The sequence below is a fragment of the Prionailurus bengalensis genome, chromosome C1 (assembly GCF_016509475.1).
Source record: "Prionailurus bengalensis isolate Pbe53 chromosome C1, Fcat_Pben_1.1_paternal_pri, whole genome shotgun sequence".
Taxonomy (NCBI): Eukaryota; Metazoa; Chordata; class Mammalia; order Carnivora; family Felidae; genus Prionailurus; species Prionailurus bengalensis.
Window position 1 is genome coordinate 187,211,238 of NC_057345.1, and position 12,739 is coordinate 187,223,976.

At 41.1% G+C, this 12,739-nt stretch overlaps 1 protein-coding gene across 6 annotated transcripts in view; it reads left to right on the top strand.

Annotated features, from left to right (window-relative positions):
- Positions 1 to 12,739, top strand: part of SPATS2L (spermatogenesis associated serine rich 2 like) — a 172,895-nt gene that overhangs the window by 19,773 nt on the left and 140,383 nt on the right. For 4 of the 6 annotated variants that reach the window (XM_043577430.1, XM_043577426.1, XM_043577431.1 and 1 more), the window contains exon 2: positions 3,045 to 3,094. The exons of the other annotated variants lie outside the window; for them this stretch is intronic. The gene's annotated coding sequence lies outside the window, so the exon portion shown is untranslated. The remainder of the gene's footprint in view (positions 1 to 3,044; positions 3,095 to 12,739) is intronic. 6 annotated transcript variants of the gene reach the window in all.

The window sequence follows — 12,739 nt, forward strand, 5'->3', positions numbered from 1 at the left end:
CCATTTTATGTACAAACTTGGTCTGCTGAGTAGCTCATCTGAGGGCACCAAACTAAAAAGGGATTTGAACCCAAGTTTGTGTCATCCCAAAGCCTTTTCACTTTTCATATCAGGCAATTTTCCATAACATATCATGAACTTGAAAAAAACTTATTTTTTTCAAAATGTTCAAGTAACACACGCTCATTATAGGAAGTTTAGAAAGTAGAGGGATTATAAAGAAAAAGGAAAAAAAAACCACCATAATTCTTCACTCAGGAATAATCACTACTAAATTTCTAATTTTTTTTCTTTCCAAGCTTAAGAAAGCTATAATTTATATATCCAAGAGAGTATTGTTCCTCAGAGTTGTCATCTTTGACATTTATGCATGTACTCCAACAATGTTGTCATTGCTTAAAACATTTTTGGAATCTCTTTCAGGGCCAATTTAGGAACCACATTCTCTGTAGAATGCCATGGACAGGTTACTTTACCTGAAAACCTATCAAAATGATACATTTTTTATATGTTATCTCATTTTTTTTGCCACCTAAAATTATATGCTGAAAATATTTAACCATCCTGCAAAGCATACCATCATAGCTTTTTTTTTTAAGAACCACAAACATCTTGGGGCTCCTGGGTGGCTCAGTCATTTGAGTGTCCGACTCTTAATTTCAGCTCAGGTCATGATCTCAGGGTCATGGGATCAAGTCCTGCATCAGGCTCCACACTGAGCGTGGAAACTGCTTAAGATTCTTTTGCTCTCTCCCTCTGCCCCTCTCCCCTGCTCATGCATGTGCATACTCTCTGTCTCTAAATAATAATAATAATAATAATAATAATAATAATAATAACGGAACCGTAAACATCTTGTGTTGACTTCTGTTGTGGTGGGAGGTATAATTTACCAAAATGCTACTTAAAGGTTGATGGACATTTTGAAGTATGTTTAAAAGTCTTTGCTAAAATTATATCTGTAAATATTTAATAGCTCATTTGACAACTCATATTACTCATTAAATTGTCTCCACCGCAGTGTTTACCTTTTTTAGTTCATAAATAAAGTCAGAAATTGTTTTTGTCAAAAGTTTGAAAAGCACATTTTATTTATTTATTTTTTTAAATTTTTTTTTCAATGTTTATTTATTTTTGGGACAGAGAGAGACAGAGTATGAACGGGGGAGGGGCAGAGAGAGAGGGAGACACAGAATCAGAAACAGGCTCCAGGCTCTGAGCCATCAGCCCAGAGCCCGACACGGGGCTCAAACTCACGGACCGCGAGATCGTGACCTGGCTGAGGTCGGACGCTTAACCGACTGCGCCACGCAGGCGCCCCGAAAAGCACATTTTAAAATCAGTTTCTTTTCAATGGAAGTTTTATACTCATGGAATTATTCCCCTCCGAGGAGTTTCTGTGAAAGCGAACATAATTAAGTGTGATGAACTTATCTTTAAATAAAGTCAGTAGCACCTTGTGTCAAAATAAATGCTTCTCGAAGAAGCAGTCACATGTGCAAACATACATGGTATGCACACACATACATAAAAAAAAGATTGCTATCAAAGCGGCCATTAGTATACATTAATAAAGTCAAGAAAGTCAAGTAAAGTGTCAACAGTTTTCATCTCTTTGGTTTATTGCATACAGCACTTACTTTTAGAAAACAAACCTAACCCTCAGCCCCTTTTCACTGGTCTAGTTTCTGCCTTATTTTTCATAGAGATTCTTATCTTCCCCATCATACTTAGCATGGCACCCTCTTGCCCAGTGTGGGACCCTGGATTTTGGATTGGTGCAAAATTCATTGGAGCCACTCCCAAGGTTCACATTGGGAAGAATGGGCATGTGCTGCTGTCCTCAGGGCTGCAATCTTCCCTGAGATTTCCATGATAGGACTGGATCATGCTCACAGAGCTAATTACAAAATGTTAAGCCAAGCCTTGTGTTAATATCCTGAGCACTGTTCACAGTGCCTGGCATTGTGTTCAGTCAATGTTTGTTGGATGAATGAAGGGTTATAATGTATTCTCTCAAAAATGGACTGTTGGGAGAAAATAAGTCAAATTGAAGGAGAGAATAGAATTGTAAATTAGAATCTCTGAGCTTAAGAACCTCTGGGCTAAGAACTTTGGGCTAAGAATCTCTGGGCTAAGAACTCATTTAAAGATGAAACCCAGTGAGGTCAGCTGACTTGGGGAAGGCCACCAAGAAAGCTAGTGCCAGAGCCAGACACGGCATCCAGTGTCCTGACACCACCCTCTCCTGTCCTTTCTATGCTTCCTTCTTGTTGTCATTCCCCATTTGCTTCGTGAAAGTTTATCTGACTGCAGGGTCAATGACCAGAGCCCTTGAAGTCCCACATGGTACTTAACAGAGCATCAGGTACACAGGGATTTTCATGGAACACTTGAAGAGATTGTTGACTTAGTGAGTGATTGGTTGGTTGACTTATGACCCTGGCACCTATCTCTGTGCCTAAGTGGTTACTAGCTAAATGGTGAGCTCCCTGGGGTCGGAGAGGAGAATATTATAACAGCAATAGTAACAATAGATAACATTTACTTGTAATAAATTAGGCAGGATATCACTATCCAGCTTCAGAGGCCAGATGGTCCTATGTCCCCACCCCACCACTTGCCAGGGATACTTTTACGAAACATGATTTGACCTTTCAGTGCCTCACTTTCTACATCTGCAGAATGCCAGTGATAAATGTTGAAGAGTTAGCTTATTTGAAGCCCTAGAGAAGTGGTAGGCACTGTCTAAACAAGCCTTAAATGTTAGCTCTTGTACTTGTTAAAATAGCACTGTTGTGTTTTGAATTCATGGTACGAATTATGGCAACTCTGTGAGGAGGGTACTGTTATTATCTCATCTTACAGTTGAGTAAACTGAGACACAGAGAGGTTGCTCTCCCTAGTAGCTCTTAAGTCACAGGTAAGGACCAGTTCCATGTCTGCTTGACTCCACATCCTGTGCTTGGATGTGCATGTGATGGAAATGGGTGGTGTGGCTGCTAAATGTGAGATCTGACCTCCAAAATTTACTTTTTTCCTAGAGCATTCCGAAACGCAGGCTGCTTTCAGGAATATCTCTGTGGATAGTTGGGTAAGTAGAGATGTTCCTTCCCCTCTCCGTGTGCTCCTCCACTGCCCACCACCAGAGGCTTCTGCAGACTCCCAGAAGCCTCCTCACAGCCTTATCAGTCTCTCAGGATCTCAACACCGGTTCTTGTTTATAGATGTGTGGACTAAAGTCACTCATGATGGGGTGCGGGGGAGGGGCAGTGGACCCAAGGCACTCCTACCTCACCTGCATCCCCCTTCACCACCTCCATTGGCATTTCTGTGGATCTCTTCAGAGTAGTTTCATGCATATAAAATATTTCAGTGCAGCAAAGGGTATTTTATAGATGCCCTTGTGATGTAGAAAGGAACTATGGTTAAGAGTGGCGGGCTCTGGAGCCAGACTGCCTAGCTAGCCCTCCTTGCAGTGATCGCTATTTTTGCTGCTGCTGTTGTTGTTGTTGTTGTTATTGAAGAACTTGCTCCAGTGACTCTAGAAGTCTGACTTGCAATCTTCAGTGCTGACTCAGTGTTGAGTTGGGGTGAAAGGACACAGGCTTCTGAGCCAGACCACGTGGCTTTGCATACTGCTTTGGCTGCCTAGTGATGGTTATGTCTTTGTGTGTTACCTGCTTCTCTGAGTCTCAGTTTCCTCCTCTCTGAGATGGGGATAATTATATACATCTTGCAGAGTTGTTGGGATAGTTCTAGCTCATGTATGTAATGTGAGCTATATAAGATTGACACTTAATTAAATGGTAATTATTATGGTCATCAGTCACTGGTATTTTAATGGGTTCATGAAAAGTGTTTGCTGTACAGGAAGCATGTTGTTATTTTTGATTCATCATACTTTACCTGAATTTTTATTTTCCCCCCAGCAGTCTTGCTCGTTTAAGTTAATTTGCTTAGCAAGCTGTTGTGAAAAGATCATCACTGGTCCAGACAACTGTCAAATGATTGTAGATTCTAAACTGAGGTAGTCCAAATGAATGAGGTCTTATTGCACCTGAATATTTCCATGAATGTTAATCTGAACTTGATTCTTTTTCTATAACCCTGAAATTTCAGTATTAAGGTGACTGTAACTTTTTGAAAAGAGCCATTAACATTGGTGGGAGTTGGTGGTTTTCCATGAGTGGTATAGAATACTTTTACTTCCTCATATTTGAAATATGAATCACCATGGAAAACACTTTGTTTATAGTTGTTCAAAGAGAATTATTTTTTTTTTTTAATTTTTTTTTTCAACGTTTATTTATTTTTGGGACAGAGAGAGACAGAGCATGAACGGGGGAGGGGCAGAGAGAGAGGGACACACAGAATCGGAAACAGGCTCCAGGCTCTGAGCCATCAGCCCAGAGCCTGACGCGGGGCTCGAACTCCCAGACCGCGAGATCGTGACCTGGCTGAAGTCGGACGCTTAACCGACTGCGCCACCCAGGCGCCCCCGAAAGAGAATTATTATGGAAACTATTGGTTCTCTCTCTCTCTCACTCTGTTGCGCACACATACGCATGCACACATGCTCACACATACACACACTGCTTAGTTTTTCTTTGGGTTAGGCAACTGAAGAGTTACTATGTAAATTCTGGCAGACTTCTCCCTATCAGACAAGCAAGGGCACAATCAATTACTGTTTTCTTGGAACATACCAAATAATCAGAAACTCTGATTATTTTGCTGGAAGGCAACAAACAGCTTGATGGAAAGATATACCAATTGAAAACAATTCTGATCATATTTTTGTCAGGAGAATGAGATGCCTCCAGCTGTCTGTCACTAATCATATTAGAGGTAGAAAGCAGGAATGTTTCGGCCTGCAAAAGATTACTCTAATCGCATGTTGGGACACTACTTTTACTGGCTGCTTATCCCAGAACAGTGACATTGGACATCCATTCTGTAACTCGCCTCACCAGTTGGTCATAGTCTCAAACATATGTCACATGAGCACACTTAAGGAATTTTCTAATTACAGTTCACAGGCTTTTCTTTTATCTTTTTATGCTTGCTCTGCAGACATCAATGATTGAAATGATTTCTCCCTCAGTATAATCCTATTGCCAGCAGTTACAAAAGAGTAGGAAGATGGCAAATGAAGCCCACAATAACTGAAGAGGTGTCCGAATTCAATTAGGAAGAGGCTCTCCCATGTGGACACATAAGCCATATAAATCCATTTTATTTTATTTTATTTTTTTTTTTTTTTTTTCCTTTTTTAATATTTATTCATTTTTTTTTTCTGAAATTTATTGACAAATTGGTTTCCATACAACACCCAGTGCTCATCCCAAAAGGTGCCCTCCTCAATACCCATCACCCACCCTCTCCTCCCTCCCACCCCCCATCAACCCTCAGTTTGTTCTCAGTTTTTAACAGTCTCTTATGCTTTGGCTCTCTCCCATTCTAACCTCTTTATTTTTTTTCCTTCCCCTCCCCCATGGGTTCCTGTGAAGTTTCTCAGGATCCACATAAGAGTGAAAGCATATGGTATCTGTCTTTCTCTGTATGGCTTATTTCACTTAGCATCACACTCTCCAGTTCCATCCACGTTGCTACAAAAGGCCATATTTCATTTTTTCTCATTGCCACGTAATATTCCATTGTGTATATAAACCACAATTTCTTTATCCATTCATCAGTTGATGGACATTTAGGCTCTTTCCATAATTTGGCTATTGTTGAGAGTGCTGCTATGAACATTGGTGTACAAGTGGCCCTATGCATCAGTGCTCCTGTATCCCTTGGATAAATTCCTAGCAGTGCTATTGCTGGGTCATAGGGTAGGTCTATTTTTAATTTTCTGAGGAACCCCCACACTGCTTTCCAGAGTGGCTGCACCAATTTGCATTCCCACCAACAGTGCAAGAGGGTTCCCGTTTCTCCACATCCTCTCCAGCATCTATAGTCTCCTGATTTGTTCATTTTGGCCACTCTGACTGGCGTGAGGTGATACCTGAGTGTGGTTTTGATTTGTATTTCCCTGATAAGGAGCGACGCTGAACATCTTTTCATGTGCCTGTTGGCCATCCGGATGTCTTCTTTAGAGAAGTGTCTATTCATGTTTTCTGCCCATTTCTTCACTGGGTTATTTGTTTTTCGGGTGTGGAGTTTGGTGAGCTCTTTATAGATTTTGGATACTAGCCCTTTGTCCGATATGTCATTTGCGAATATCTTTTCCCATTCCGTTGGTTGCCTTTTAGTTTTGTTGGTTGTTTCCTTGGCTGTGCAGAAGCTTTTTATCTTCATAAGGTCCCAGTAATTCACTTTTGCTTTTAATTCCCTTGCCTTTGGGGATGTGTCGAGTAAGAGATTGCTACGGCTGAGGTCAGAGAGGTCTTTTCCTGCTTTCTCCTCTAAGGTTTTGATGGTTTCCTGTCTCACATTCAGGTCCTTTATCCATTTTGAGTTTATTTTTGTGAATGGTGTGAGAAAGTGGTCTAGTTTCAACCTTCTGCATGTTGCTGTCCAGTTCTCCCAGCACCATTTGTTAAAGAGGCTGTCTTTTTTCCATTGGATGTTCTTTCCTGCTTTGTCAAAGATGAGTTGGCCATACGTTTGTGGGTCTAGTTCTGGGGTTTCTATTCTATTCCATTGGTCTATGTGTCTGTTTTGGTGCCAATACCATGCTGTCTTGATGATGACAGCTTTGTAGTAGAGGCTAAAGTCTGGGATTGTGATGCCTCCTGCTTTGGTCTTCTTCTTCAAAATTCCTTTGGCTATTCGGGGCCTTTTGTGGTTCCATATGAATTTTAGGATTGCTTGTTCTAGTTTCGAGAAGAATGCTGGTGCAATTTTGATTGGGATTGCATTGAATGTGTAGATAGCTTTGGGTAGTATTGACATTTTGACAATATTTATTTTTCCAATCCATGAGCAGGGAATGTCTTTCCATTTCTTTAAATCTTCTTCAATTTCCTTCAGAAGCTTTCTATAGTTTTCAGCATACAGATCCTTTACATCTTTGGTTAGATTTATTCCTAGGTATTTTATGCTTCTTGGTGCAATTGTGAATGGGATCAGTTTCTTTATTTGTCTTTCTGTTGCTTCATTGTTAGTGTATAAGAATGCAACTGATTTCTGTACATTGATTTTGTATCCTGCAACTTTGCTGAATTCCTGTATCAGTTCTAGCAGACTTTTGGTGGAGTCTATCGGATTTTCCATGTATAATATCATGTCATCTGCAAAAAGCGAAAGCTTGACTTCATCTTTGCCAATTTGGATGCCTTTGATTTCCTTTTGTTGTCTGATTGCTGATGCTAGAACTTCCAGCACTATGTTAAACAGCAGCGGTGAGAGTGGGCATCCTTGTCGTGTTCCTGATCTCAGGGAAAAAGCTTTCAGTTTTTCCCCGTTGAGGATGATGTTAGCTGTGGGCTTTTCATAAATGGCTTTTATGATCTTTAAGTATGTTCCTTCTATCCCGACTTTCTCAAGGGTTTTTATTAAGAAAGGGTGCTGGATTTTGTCGAAGGCCTTTTCTGCATCGATTGACAGGATCATATGGTTCTTCTCTCTTTTTTTGTTAATGTGATGTATCACGTTGATTGATTTGCGAATGTTGAACCAGCCCTGCATCCCAGGAATGAATCCCACTTGATCATGGTGAATAATTCTTTTTATATGCCGTTGAATTCGATTTGCTAGTATCTTATTGAGAATTTTTGCATCCATATTCATCAGGGATATTGGCCTGTAGTTCTCTTTTTTTACTGGGTCTCTGTCTGGTTTAGGAATCAAAGTAATACTGGCTTCATAGAATGAGTCTGGAAGTTTTCCTTCCCTTTCTATTTCTTGGAATAGCTTGAGAAGGATAGGTATTATCTCTGCTTTAAACGTCTGGTAGAACTCCCCTGGGAAGCCATCTGGTCCTGGACTCTTATTTGTTGGGAGATTTTTGATAACCGATTCAATTTCTTCGCTGGTTATGGGTCTGTTCAAGCTTTCTATTTCCTCCTGATTGAGTTTTGGAAGCGTGTGGGTGTTCAGGAATTCGTCCATTTCTTCCAGGTTGTCCAATTTGTTGGCATATAAGTTTTCATAGTATTCCCTGATAATTGTTTGTATCTCTGAGGGATTGGTTGTAATCATTCCATTTTCATTCATGATTTTATCTATTTGGGTCATCTCCCTTTTCTTTTTGAGAAGCCTGGCTAGAGGTTTGTCAATTTTGTTTATTTTTTCAAAAAACCAACTCTTGGTTTCGTTGATCTGCTCTACAGTTTTTTTAGTTTCTATATTGTTTATTTCTGCTCTGATCTTTATTATTTCTCTTCTTCTGCTGGGCTTAGGCTGCCTTTGCTGTTCTGCTTCTAGTTCCTTTAGGTGTGCTGTTAGATTTTGTATTTGGGATTTTTCTTGTTTCTTGAGATAGGCCTGGATTGCAATGTATTTTCCTCTCAGGACTGCCTTTGCTGCGTCCCAAAGCGTTTGGATTGTTGTATTTTCATTTTCGTTTGTTTCCATATATTTTTTAATTTCTTCTCTAATTGCCTGGTTGACCCACTCATTCGTTAGTAGGGTGTTCTTTAACCTCCATGCTTTTGGAGGTTTTCCAGACTTTTTCCTGTGGTTGATTTCAAGCTTCATGGCATTGTGGTCTGAAAGTAAGCATGGTATAATTTCAATTCTTGTAAACTTATGAAGGGCTGTTTTGTGACCCAGTATATGATCTATCTTGGAGAATGTTCCATGTGCACTCGAGAAGAAAGTATATTCTGTTGCTTTGGGATGCAGAGTTCTAAATATATCTGTCAAGTCCATCTCATCCAATGTCTCATTCAGGGCCCTTGTTTCTTTATTGACCGTGTGTCTAGATGATCTATCCATTTCTGTAAGTGGTGTATTAAAGTCCCCTGCAATTACCACATTCTTATCAATAAGGTTGCTTATGTTTATGAGTAATTGTTTTATATATTTGGGGGCTCCGGTATTCGGTGCATAGACATTTATAATTGTTAGCTCTTCCTGATGGATAGACCCTGTAACTATTATATAATGTCCTTCTTCATCTCTTGTTACAGCCTTTAATTTAAAGTCTAGTTTGTCTGATATAAGTATGGCTACTCCAGCTTTCTTTTGGCTTCCAGTCGCATGATAAATAGTTCTCCATCCCCTCACTCTCAATCTAAAGGTGTCCTCAGGTCTAAAATGAGTCTCTTGTAGACAGCAAATAGATGGGTCTTGTTTTTTTATCCATTCTGATACCCTATGTCTTTTGGTTGGCGCATTTAATCCATTTACATTCAGTGTTATTATAGAAAGATACGGGTTTAGAGTCATTGTGATGTCTGTATGTTTTATGCTTATAGTGATGTCTCTGGGACTTTGTCTCACAGGGTCCCCCTTAGGATCTCTTGTAGGGCTGGTTTAGTGGTGACAAATTCCTTCAGTTTTTGTTTGTTTGGGAAGACCTTTATCTCTCCTTCTATTCTAAATGACAGACTTGCTGGATAAAGGATTCTTGGCTGCATATTTTTTCTGTCTAGCACCCTGAAAATCTCTTGCCAATTCTTTCTGGCCTGCCAAGTTTCAAAAGAGAGATCAGTCACGAGTCTTATAGGTCTCCCTTTATATGTGAGGGCACGTTTACCCCTTGCTGCTTTCAGAATTTTCTCTTTATCCTTGTATTTTGCCAGTTTCACTATGATATGTCGTGCAGAAGATCGATTCAAGTTACGTCTGAAGGGAGTTCTCTGTGCCTCTTGGATTTCAATGCCTTTTTCCTTCCCCAGTTCAGGGAAGTTCTCAGCTATGATTTCTTCAAGTACCCCTTCAGCACCTTTCCCTCTCTCTTCCTCCTCTGGGATACCAATTATGCGTATATTATTTCTTTTTAGTGTATCACTTAATTCTCTAATTTTCCCCTCATACTCCTGGATTTTTTTATCTCTCTTTTTCTCAGCTTCCTCTTTTTCCATAACTTTATCTTCTAGTTCACCTATTCTCTCCTCTGCCTCTTCAAGCCGAGCTGTGGTGGTTTCCATTTTGTTATGCATTTCGTTTAAAGCGTTTTTCAGCTCCTCGTGACTGTTCCTTAGTCCCTTGATCTCTGTAGCAAGAGATTCTCTGCTGTCCTGTATACTGTTTTCAAGCCCAGCGATTAATTTTATGACTATTATTCTAAATTCACTTTCTGTTATATTATTTAAATCCTTTTTGATCAGCTCATTAGCTGTTGTTATTTCCTGGAGATTCTTCTGAGGGGAGTTCTTCCGCTTGGTCATTTTGGATAGTCCCTGGCGTGGTGAGGACCTGCAGGGCACTTCCCCTGTGCTGTGGTGTATACCTGGAGTTGGTGGGCGGGGCCGCAGTCAGACCTGATGTCTGCCCCCAGCCCACTGCTGGGGCCACAGTCAGACTGGTGTGTGCCTTCTCTTCCCCTCTCCTAGGGGCGGGATTCACTGTGGGGTGGTGTGGCTCGTCTGGGCTACTTGCACCCTGCCAGGCTTGTGATGCTGGGGATCTGGCGTATTAGCTGGGGTGGGTAGGCAAGGTGCTCGGGGGCAGGAGGGGCAGGCTTAGATCGCTTCTCCTTAGGTGATCCACTTCAGGAGGGGCCCTGTGGCAGCGGGAGGGAGTCAGATCCGCTGCCGGAGGTTTGGCTCCGCAGAAGCGCAGAGTTGGGTGTTTGCGCGGAGCGAGCAAGTTCCCTGGCAGGAACCGGTTCCCTTTGGGATTTCGGCTGGGGGATGGGCGGGGGAAATGGCGCTGGCGAGCGCCTTTGTTCCCCACCAAACTGAGCTCTGTTGTCAGGGGGCTCAGCAGCTCTCCCTCCCTTTGTCCTCCAGCCTTCCCGCTTTCCGAGCAGAGCTGTTAATTTCTGACCTCCCAGACGCTAAGTCGCGCTTGCTGTCGGAACACAGTCCGCCCGGCCCCTCCGCTTTTGCAAGCCCGACTCGGGGGCTCTGCTTGGCTGGCGAGCCGCCCCTCCGCCCCGGCTCCCTCCCGCCAGTCCGTGGAGCGCGCACCGCCTCGCCGCCCTTCCTACCCTCTTCCGTGGGCCTCTCGTCTGCGTTTGGCTCCGGCGACTCTGTTCTGCTAATCCTCTGGCGGTTTTCTGGGTTATTTAGGCAGGTGTAGATGGAATCTAATTGATAAGCAGGACGTGCGGTGAGCCCAGCGTCCTCCTAAGCCGCCATCTTGCCGCAACTCCCTAAATCCATTTTAATTGTGAGCTTGTGGTACTTATCTGGTCGTGTTTATTTTGGATGCAAGTGCCAAAGCTGGATATAGACCAGAACTCCAGATCTTTGAGCTCTGATGACTAATTTGGGTATCCATTGAATCCCTTAATTCATTTCTTAATTACTTCTCCCAGAGTTAGAGTTGCTTGGTTACAGTCATTTTCACAAAATTTTCATAAATCAAAACAAGTGTACATAGATTTCCCCGCCCTCCTATTGGTTCACACATTTTGCTCTTGTCTTAGAGAACTATTCTTGGTGTTATCAAAATAATCACAAGGCCAACAGTGACAACAACAAAATGAATAAATGTGTTGCCAAGCAGCGTAGTAGGGTCTGGACTGAGACACCGGGAGGCTTGGTTTGGATGACTAACTCAACTACTTACAGCCATGGACATTGGTCAGGTTACTTTCCTCTCTGTGTCTCAGCTTTCTTTTGTAATTGGGACCTATTACATAGGGTTATGTACCTATCTCATAGAGTTGTTTTGAGGATTAAAATAGCATTGTATATGAACTAATATGCAGAAAGTACCTGGCGCTACAGCAAATGTTAGTTACTGTGTTTATGATCAATAAGACAATGGGAGACTGATGAGCAGGACGATTTTGCTAGTGCCGCAATATTGTCATCTAAGCATGCCCCGTTTACACACTCAATTTGGAGATCATTCATGATAGTTATGAAACATTGGAGATTCTAAAGTTGGAATTCATCTCTTACTTGTATTTGTATTCCTCAGTTTGACTAGAGAATTAATATTTTTGGCTTTTCATGTTTGATCAATATGAGTGTTAACTTGAACCCTTTTGGTGAAAAATTGCTTTAAAATTTGAATGAACTTTTTGTAGATATAATGTTTGCCCTCATTAAAGTGAAAAATGTGATTATAATATATAAAAAAATATCTATATGAGGGGGGTGGGTATTGAGGGAATTGGCCTCAATAAATTCATTGGAAAATTTCAAACTATTTTTTAACAGAGTTAAATGTATTTAATATTGTGGTTCAAACCTAACGAATGTGCAGGAGTGAAAATCCAGGGAAAGATAAATCTAGTAATTTAATGAGCTTTCATCATGGCTACGGAAGAATTAGTTGATATTAAAATTGATTGCCAAGAGATGCACTAGAATTACCTTCCCTTAGGTGTATTTTGTTTTTGGGTTTTGTTTATAAGCTGTAGTAATCTCTATTTTCTTTTCTTTTTTTTTAAGTAGAAGTTTCAAAAAAATAAAAGTTTCAGGTGTACAGTTTATAATTTGACATCTGTGTACACCACAAAGTGACCAACACAACAGGACTAGTTTACAGGTCATCACCATACAGTTGACCCTCATCATCATTTCACCCACCGCAGTTTCCTTCCTCTCTGGTATTATCTTCCTCTCTGTCTATTATCTGTATCTGGGAGTGCGTTTTTGGTCTGTTTTGTTTTTTTCTTCTGTTTTTTGTTTTGTTTTGTTTTGTTTTTTTAGTTTCCACATAT